The sequence below is a fragment of the Xenopus laevis genome, chromosome 7L (assembly GCF_017654675.1).
Source record: "Xenopus laevis strain J_2021 chromosome 7L, Xenopus_laevis_v10.1, whole genome shotgun sequence".
Lineage (NCBI taxonomy): Eukaryota > Metazoa > Chordata > Amphibia > Anura > Pipidae > Xenopus > Xenopus laevis.
Window position 1 is genome coordinate 47538854 of NC_054383.1, and position 9031 is coordinate 47547884.

Here is a 9031-nt window from a genome sequence, read left to right on the forward strand (position 1 = left end):
TTCAAGAAGAACCACATACTTACATCTATATATGTAGAAGGTTATTTATTTACAGTCTCTGGCTTTAACTTGGAAAGGCATGAAATCATGCCATTGACTGTTAGTCTATCTCTTTATACTATAGACGTCTGTCTAAAAAAAGCACCCACATCCTAAATTGTGAACTTTTTCCTTATTTCTAGATGACTTGCTTTGACTTAATGGCATATGTCAAAGTTCCACATACAGGAAACAGCTTTTGACCATGCTGGATATATAAAACGCCCAAAGTCTAGTCAATAGTCTTGTCAAAATGGAATTCCAAGCATAAAACAAATGTATGCATGGAATACTATACATACTACCTATAATTATATGGAAACAAATCTATTGGGAGCTTTGGAACTTGACCACACAACGGTTGTACAAAGCTTATTGTATTCTAGTTCTTTTAATTCCACAGCCTATTATTACACCAAAACAGGATTAAACACAAAACACTGTAAAAATAATATAAAAGCTACATTAAATAGTAACTTTTTGTGAACATAAAACCCTTTTTGACACTTTTGCAAAAATAACTAATCTGGTACTTAAACCAGTTTTTTTTTTTTAAAAAAAAAATGCCACTTTGCGTTAAAGGGTTTGTTCAACTTTAAATTAACTTTTGGTACAGGTATGGAACCCGTTACCAAGAATGCTTGGCACCTTGGGAGTTTTCCAGATAAGGGATCTTTCCATAATTTGGATCTCCATACTTTAAGTCTACTAAAAAATTATTTAAATATTAATTTAACCCAATAGGATTGTTTTACTTTCAATAAGGATTAATTTTATCTTAGTTAGGATCAAATACATGATAGAGTTTTACTGTTACAGAGAAAAAGGAAATAATTAAAAAAATGCTTTTAATTTTTTTTTTATTATTTGTGGTTTTTTGAGTTATTTAGCTTTAGCTTTAAGAAAAAGGCTAATTGAAAAGTTGCTTAGAATTAGCCATTCTATAACATATTAAAAGTTAACTTTACCCCTTTCAAGACAGTACTTACAAGATCAATGGGTTAAATGCTGCCATACCAAAGTAGTCTGGAATAAACTCAAAATGGAAATATCCATTACTGTGCATGTGGGAGGGGCTTCCAGATTTTAAAGGGGAAGTAAACCCAACTGTTACTCACCACACGGAACTCGTTGGAAAAGTTGAACAGAAGATTTTTATTTACAGGCACACCAGAGGCTTTTCATATCAGGCACACATACACACCAGCATTTGTTCTTCTTTAAACATGTCGTTACACAATTTCTTTCTTTCCAGTTTCTCTTTAAGTAGGCACACCTTCCTTGGGACTTTGGATCCCACCTAACCAACTAGTGGCCTGGTATATACTCCACCCATATCCCCCACTCTCCAATAGTGGTCAGATACCTTAAGGGTGATATTCCTCCACTCTTCCAGGTTAGGCCCTTTTTATCCAAATCATGGCCTTTAGCCTCTGTGTCCTTCCTACCTAGTCCTAAACTATCACTGGTTCCCTCACTTACGGAGTGCCCGTCGGAAACTAACTCCACTTTCCTCCTTGATGGGGCCACAGCAGCCCTTACTAAATATCCTGACTATTTCATACACCTAGTCCTCGTACACCTAGTCCTCGCTCACTTAAGATCTTTACTGTATATTTTCTATCTACCATTGGGGTCTCCACTCACCAGCCAGGTGATGTCCCTTTGGCCACCCCCTCCCTTCAAGACAGCTCACCTTGGGCGGGGCACCTGCAGAGACAGAAGTAGGTGGGAGCGGGCCCTGGTGCGGGTCGTGCAGCCGGGCCCCTCCCCCCTCTTCCGTGCAGCACTGCAGTGGGCTCGTGGGGCTCGTGGGGCGCGTGACTGCCGGGGGGCCCTGCGGGGGTGCGGGCCCTGGCCCAATTGCACCCCCTGCTCCCCCGGTAGTTACGCCACTGGGCACCTCCTTTTATACCCTTCTCTGTCCCACAGTGGCTGGGGTAAAAACTACACCTAAAAATAAATGAAAGACCTCTACTGCAATCTAATGGTGATTCCCAGAAATTACATCCAACACACAAACATTTTACATACATGCACATTTTGTCACACAAAAAGATTACAACATTCCTGCACATAACACTCTTCATCATTTTACACCCCCTTACATGCATTATCTTGCAACATGATTAATACTATGTAATGAACAAGAATAGCAGGCCACATGCAGTAGTACTTGAGACTCACCAGTCCCATCTCTTTCTTGCAAAACAGCTACTGATCTCTATGTCAAGGTACTGGAAGAGGGGATGGCAACCCCTTTTGTCAATGGCACACTGAAGGCCAAATATATTTATGTTTATACATTTGACTCAACATAAGTTTTCCACTGATACATCAAAAGACTTATTATTCATCCTATCATTAGTACTTCCCTTTAATAAAAAAAATAAATAAAAGGTAGAAATGTCATGATAAAGACAAATAGCACATTACATTTTCCATTTAAATCTTCCCAAATAATAAGCACATACATTATTTTGAGAAGAAAGAACCCAGGTGCCAGTGGGCAGAAAACTGTTGCAACTGAACAAGAAGCCCTTAAGCAAATTAATGCATGCAAGTAGCAGCCCCACCTAGAAATAGCTGCAAGTAAAAGCTTATGGGGCAGATTCACTAAAGGGCAAAATAGCTAATGCTAGCAACTTTTCACCAGTGTTGCCACCCATAGGGACATTGCCAATTCATTAACATGCGCAGGCGCCAATTCGCTAGTGGACGGGACCATCGCTAACGGTCATTTGCACTCTGTCGCCTGGCGACTTTTCACTCTGGTGAACGATTGTTACTACGCAAATTCACTAAAGTGTGGATTTTACTAAACGTTACCTCTTTCGCTAGAGTTGACTTAGCCACCTCAGACCAGGCAAAGTGCTAAAAAGAAGCTAAATCTTCCTCAATCTTCTGTCACTTACATCATTTCCTGTGTGGCAACAATGCATTAACGTTCAAAAAACGCTGGCGACTTTTCTGTTTTTTTTAGCGAGATTGGCTGCAAACGTCCTAACTTTTTTGGGTAACCGTTGTTCTCCACACATTTTATAACATACGGAACATATTTTTTACAGTGGGCTCATGTGCAGGGCATTATATTAACTCTCTTGTCTTTATTAAGGTTCCCTGGACATGTGTAATAAAAAGTGGTAACTTCAAGCATTTGCACCATTTATAATAAAGACCTCCATACAACTTTGAATTACCCGCCGTATCCAAATTGACCTAAGCGCAAGATCACTAGCGAAATTTCGATAGGCACAAATGAACGCTAGCCCATCTTCACTATGAAATGCTCGCACTGTAACACTAGCGAAAAGTCAACAGCATTCGGCGCCCAGGGCGCAACTTTGCATATTAGTGAATTAGAATAGTGATTGCGAATTTGCGCCTGGCGAAGTGGTGAGATGTGTGTGATTCGGTCAATGGCAACAATTCACCCTTTAGTGAATCTGCCCCTATGTGTGGACCAGTGGGTTTGTTGAATCTTTATTACAGATCTGTTATATGTTAGTTATGGTATATAGAATACTACAGTCCCCAGAATACATATGCCTCATGTTACCATGCAATTTCCTGTGTGTGATGTAAGTGATTGCTTATTGGTTCTGGGGGTGTCCTGATCGTGAGTAATTTCCTGTTCCTGTAAGTATGAGAGCTCTCTGTGTAGCTGCATATTCCTGCATTAACTGAATAACAATACTGATATGCATCTCTCCTAAATATAGTGAATAAAGTACCCCCTCTTCATGACCATATAAAAACACGTGGCCGAAGGCCGAGTTTTTTTATACAGGTCATGGAACTCTGAGGTAACTTCTAATATCCTCATATTTCGTAACTGGGGATACTTTATTTATTATAATACACACGTTTTAGGGAGTCATAGAACTCACCGTTTATAAGGATATAATTTAAAAGATATTCATGGCTTTTGTGTATTATAAAGTTATTAACAGCGAAGGATGTGGGGAACTACATCACTGCTGTGCAAGAATCTGATACCAAGGAACTCTGGTAGGTCATCTTACCCTGAATATTAGAATGTTGTACTGAATAGTTACAACACATAATTGGTGCCAAAACATGTGTAATACAAAGAGACAGGGAGGAAGGGAATAGTGCAGCCAGCTATGCCATCTCCCAATCCAGATCAGCATCTCAGAATCACACAGTGAAACTTCCAAAGTTGATTATTGGGAGATTTACAGGAGAGATCAGGCGCTGGCAGGAATTCTAGAGTCAGTTTGAAGTTGCAATTCACAAAAATGGCAAGCCTGTCAGAAATAGAAACATTTTAGTATTTGAAATCATACTTGTGTGGTGCTCCTGTAACTGCTATTGCTGGTCTATTACTGTCCCTATCCAATGAAAATTACACCGTAGCAATAGAAATGCTGCAAAATAGATTTGGTCACAAGGACTTAATAATAAATGTTCACATGAATAAGCTCGTAAACCTGACTACAGTAAGGAGATCCTCTGATGTTCCAGCTATACGTTTCTTATATCATGAATGTGAAATACAAGTGCGCAGTTTGCAATCTATTGGAGTTTTATCTCACAGTTATGGAGGCCTGCTATGCCGATATTACTGAAGCTGATTTCTGAGGCTATAGCTCTCTAATTTAGTCACCAGCAGGAACAGCAGGAATGCAATTTGCCAATATTTCTGAAATGCTTAAAAAAGGAGGTTGAGACTAGAGAGCATGCATTACAATTATCCAGATCAGAAAAACCTTCACAGAACAGCACCATCAAAATCAAGTGCACACTTTGAACATAAACCTAAGAGATTAACAATGGTCCCAGCAGCTGCCCTGTATTCTGCTTTAAACTCTGCAACCTGAGTACTTTGTGACAGTAAGAGCATACAACAGAGAACTGTTTTAAGTTCACCCCAGAGTAATGCAAGGAAAGACTTAAACAAAAAGGATTATGTTTTGTTTGTTTGGGGGGCTAAGTATATTGCAAAGTACTGCAGGGTGAAAGGAATCATATGTACAACATGTGGCAAAGGATATCACAACTCAGATTGTGACCAAAGAACCAAACAAGGCTCCATGAAACCATCAGAAGACACAGTTATACCATCAGTATCTCTAGATAAATAAGGATATGGCCAACAGTAAGACTGTGTTACTGCAAACTACCAAAGCATGGGCCGATGAGCCTACAACTAGAAAAATTGTACACTGTTTACTAGATGCAGGAAGTCAAAGAACTTTCATTCATGAAAACATTTCCAGATCCCTAAAAGTTTATGCTGTAGAGAAAGAAAGGCTCAATCTCCACACTTTTTGGGTCCAAAAACCCTGTAAGTGCCAGCCAGAGAAGAGTCAAGTTCATCCTTAAGAACCTCCACAGCAGCAATATGTGGATAAAAATGGAGACTCTAGAAAGTCCAACTATCAGCAGTGCAGTTGTGAAAATCCCAAAAGAACAGCTGCGATGTGAAATGAAGGTCAAGGGACTAAGGTTAGCTGACCCAGCTGAAATGAACTGCCAAGACTTAGAAATAGCAGTCTTGATTGAAGGAGATTACTACTGGAGTGTAGTATCTGGGAGAATAGAAAGACTGGGAAAGGTTCTTGTTGCACTTGAAACCACCCTTGGGTGGACTCTACAGGGGCCAGTTCAGATATCCAGTGTAACTGGCAAGTGTTGGGAGTCATGAATATAAGTATTTCAGATGAAACCCTTGTGTCCTGTCAACTGCAAGCCTTTTGGGAATTGGAGTCCTTAGGGGAGACTAGAGAAAAAATGGTAAACTCAGAATCAGATGAGGAAATTCTACAGTGGTTCTCATCTGCAGTTAAGATATGTGACAAACTACCTTGGTGGCTTGATTGACCATACTTGGCAAACAACCTTACTGTGGCTAAAGGAAGATTTGATTGATGAAAAGGCTTTCAACAGATTTCCCTCTCTACCACAGGTACAACAGTATATCTAGGAGTACCTCAAGGAGGCTATTGTTGAAGATGTGGACACAGGTTAAACCCCAACTGCTTCAAAGGGTAGGATTGAGTATTACTTACCTCATCATGCAGTGATAAGAAAAGAAAAGGCGGGGCGCATGCGCGGCATGGAGTAGTACAGACGCAAGTTCACGGAGCTCCGTGTATCGGGTCAGTTAAACCTGGTAATTAGCGTGACTGAGCCGTTTTTGTTCTGCACCGGGTCCAGTAGCAAGTGTGGGATAATATCCACAGCATGGGAAAGCGCAAAAACAAGGACCAGGCTGGCACGATGTCGCCTTTTCTACAGAAAACTCCCTCGGCCTCGCAACGTGCGCTTCAAGATGGCGCAGATGATTCGGATGCGGATCCCCGCCCGCCTTCGCAGGCCTCATCACCGGCACATCCAGGTTCGGAGGGGGATTTGTCTGGCGACGCAAGGGGATTGAGGCAAGTTCAACCCTCGGCAGACTTAGTGACAGTACCAGTGCTCACACAACAGCTTACTCAGCTATATGATAAAATCGCTGAGTCTGTTGCAAGCACGATACGCTCTGCCCTCCATGACATACGCACTGATGTTAACTGCCTAGGGGACCAGACGGACAAGCTGGAGACGGCCTTAGATGATCTAATCATGCGTTACAATGCTCTTGAGGACAGCAATTTTACTTTGCAAGAGGAAGTGGCATTCCTCAAAGCACACGCCGAGGATGTGGAAAACAGGTCAAGGCGCCAAAACTTACGCATTAGAGGCATATCTGAGGAGGTAGCCCCTCAAGACATCAGAGCTTTCTTACGCTCCCTCTTTTCCAGCATTTGCCCTGACCTACCAGCGGAAGCCTGGCGGTTTGATCGAGCCCATAGGGCCCTAGCACCTAGGCTACCAGGAGCAACTAGGCCCAGAGATGTGGTGGTATGCCTTCATTATTTTGAAAGCAAGGACGCTATTACTGGTAAGTAGGGATGTCGCGGACTGTTCTGCGGCGAACTTGTTCGCGCGAACATCGGCTGTTCGCGTCCGCCGCAAGTTCGCGAACGTCGCGCGACGTTCGCCAATAGGCGTTCGCGTCAAAATCGTTCGACCATTCGACCATTCGGTCGCTAAAATCGAACGATTTTCGTTCGATTCGAACGAAAATCGTTCGATCGAACGATTAAAATCCTTCGATCGTTCGAATCGAACGATTTTCGGATGTTCGAAGTTCGCGAACTGTTCGCGAACTGTTCGCATTTTTTGCCGGTGTTCGCGAACGGCGTTCGCGAACACATTATCGGCGGTTCGCTACATCCCTACTGGTAAGACTCGCAATACCCCCCACATTGAACACCAGGGTCAAAAGCTTCAAATCTTTAATGATATCTCTCTGCGAAAAAGAAGGGAGTTGCGCCCTGTTACCCAGGCCCTCCGTGCACACAAGATAATATACCGCTGGGGGTTCCCCTTTAAATTGATGGCCACGAAAGGGAACCGACAAAACGTACTGCAGGATCCCTCAGATGGCGCCCGATTTCTTAAAGATTTGGGTATCCCCTCCAAAGACCTCCAGCAGGAGGCTCCGGTCGAAGATTCTGGACCCCAGGACAAGCTCCATCCAGTGTGGACGAAGGTGGGGGGTTCAACATCTAAGATTGCTCCGTCTTCACCAGCATCTGTGTAAGCCTGCTGTCCATCCATTCGGCTACTTTTCCCAGTCTCTTTGTGCCTTATCCCATACCTAAGGATGTGGTTGTTCCCGTTGACCTGGAGGGTCCGTGAGTACTATCTCTATTCTTCATATTTGTGTACTTCCACCACCACCGGGACGCTACCCAGTAAGGCTGTGAACGGTCTACCTTGACCCCATTGACATACACTTGCAGATTTTCTGCATAACATTTGGGTTCGTTATTTTTTAATTTTTTTTTTTAATTTTTATTTTTCTCTCCTGATTGTTGACTTTATATCTTTTTTACTTTTATTTTTTATTTTTTTTTCCCTGGTTCTCTATTACGCATATCATTTGCTAAATGTGGGTTTACTTTGTTGTTAAACTACCTATGTTTTGTTGGTTTTTCTTCAAGTGGTTCTATGCTTCTCAATGCTACGCTTGGTTTATAGCACGAGTTACAATGTCAGTTATTATTGTGAGCATCTCTGTCTTACACGTTAATAATGGTTAAGCTTCTAACGATTAATGTCAATGGTTTAAATAGTGTGGTCAAAAGGTATTTAACCATTCGAGAGATTCATCGGCTCAAGCCTGATATAGCTTTGATACAGGAAACGCATATTAAGCGTGCTGATAGCTCTAGCCCCATCTTGAAGTCTAATCTCTACCCCAGGGTATACCAGGCCTCGGCAGACACCAAGAAGGCAGGATTGCTAACTCTGATACATAGGGATTGTCCGTTCCAGGTTTCTCATACTGATATTGACCCAGCTGGCAGATATCTGATTCTCAGAGGATCACTGGGGGGCAAGCCCTTGACCGTCATGAATGTTTATGCACCGAATAGACGGCAATTGAAATTTTTACGCTCCAGGTTGAGCAAAGCCAGGGGGAACTATTCGGTACCCACGGTTATAGGCGGAGACTTTAACTTAGTGTTTTCAGAGTTGAGAGATCGTTCCTCTCCACCCAATGCCAGGGACACAGCTGAACACTCCAAAGGCCTCCGCCAATTGCTCCGTAAACTTGACCTTAGGGACATTTGGAGGGTACATCACCCCACTGAGAGAGAATATACGTTTTTTTCAGCTAGACATAATCTCTCCACTAGACTAGATTACTTTCTTGTGTCTAGAGACCTTCTCTTAGTCCCGGCCACTTCCACTATTATACCCACGTCTTGGACTGATCACTCTGCAGTGATGCTAGACTTAGATGTAACACACCCGCCTAAGAGGTCTTCCCATTGGCGATTAAATGAAACTCTCCTGAACAACCCAGAGTTTAAAAGGAAAGCCTTAGAAACTATAACGGAATACTTTAATACTAACCGAGGCTCGGTAGATGATATAGCCTGTCTGTGGGAGGCTCATAAAGCAGTCCTCA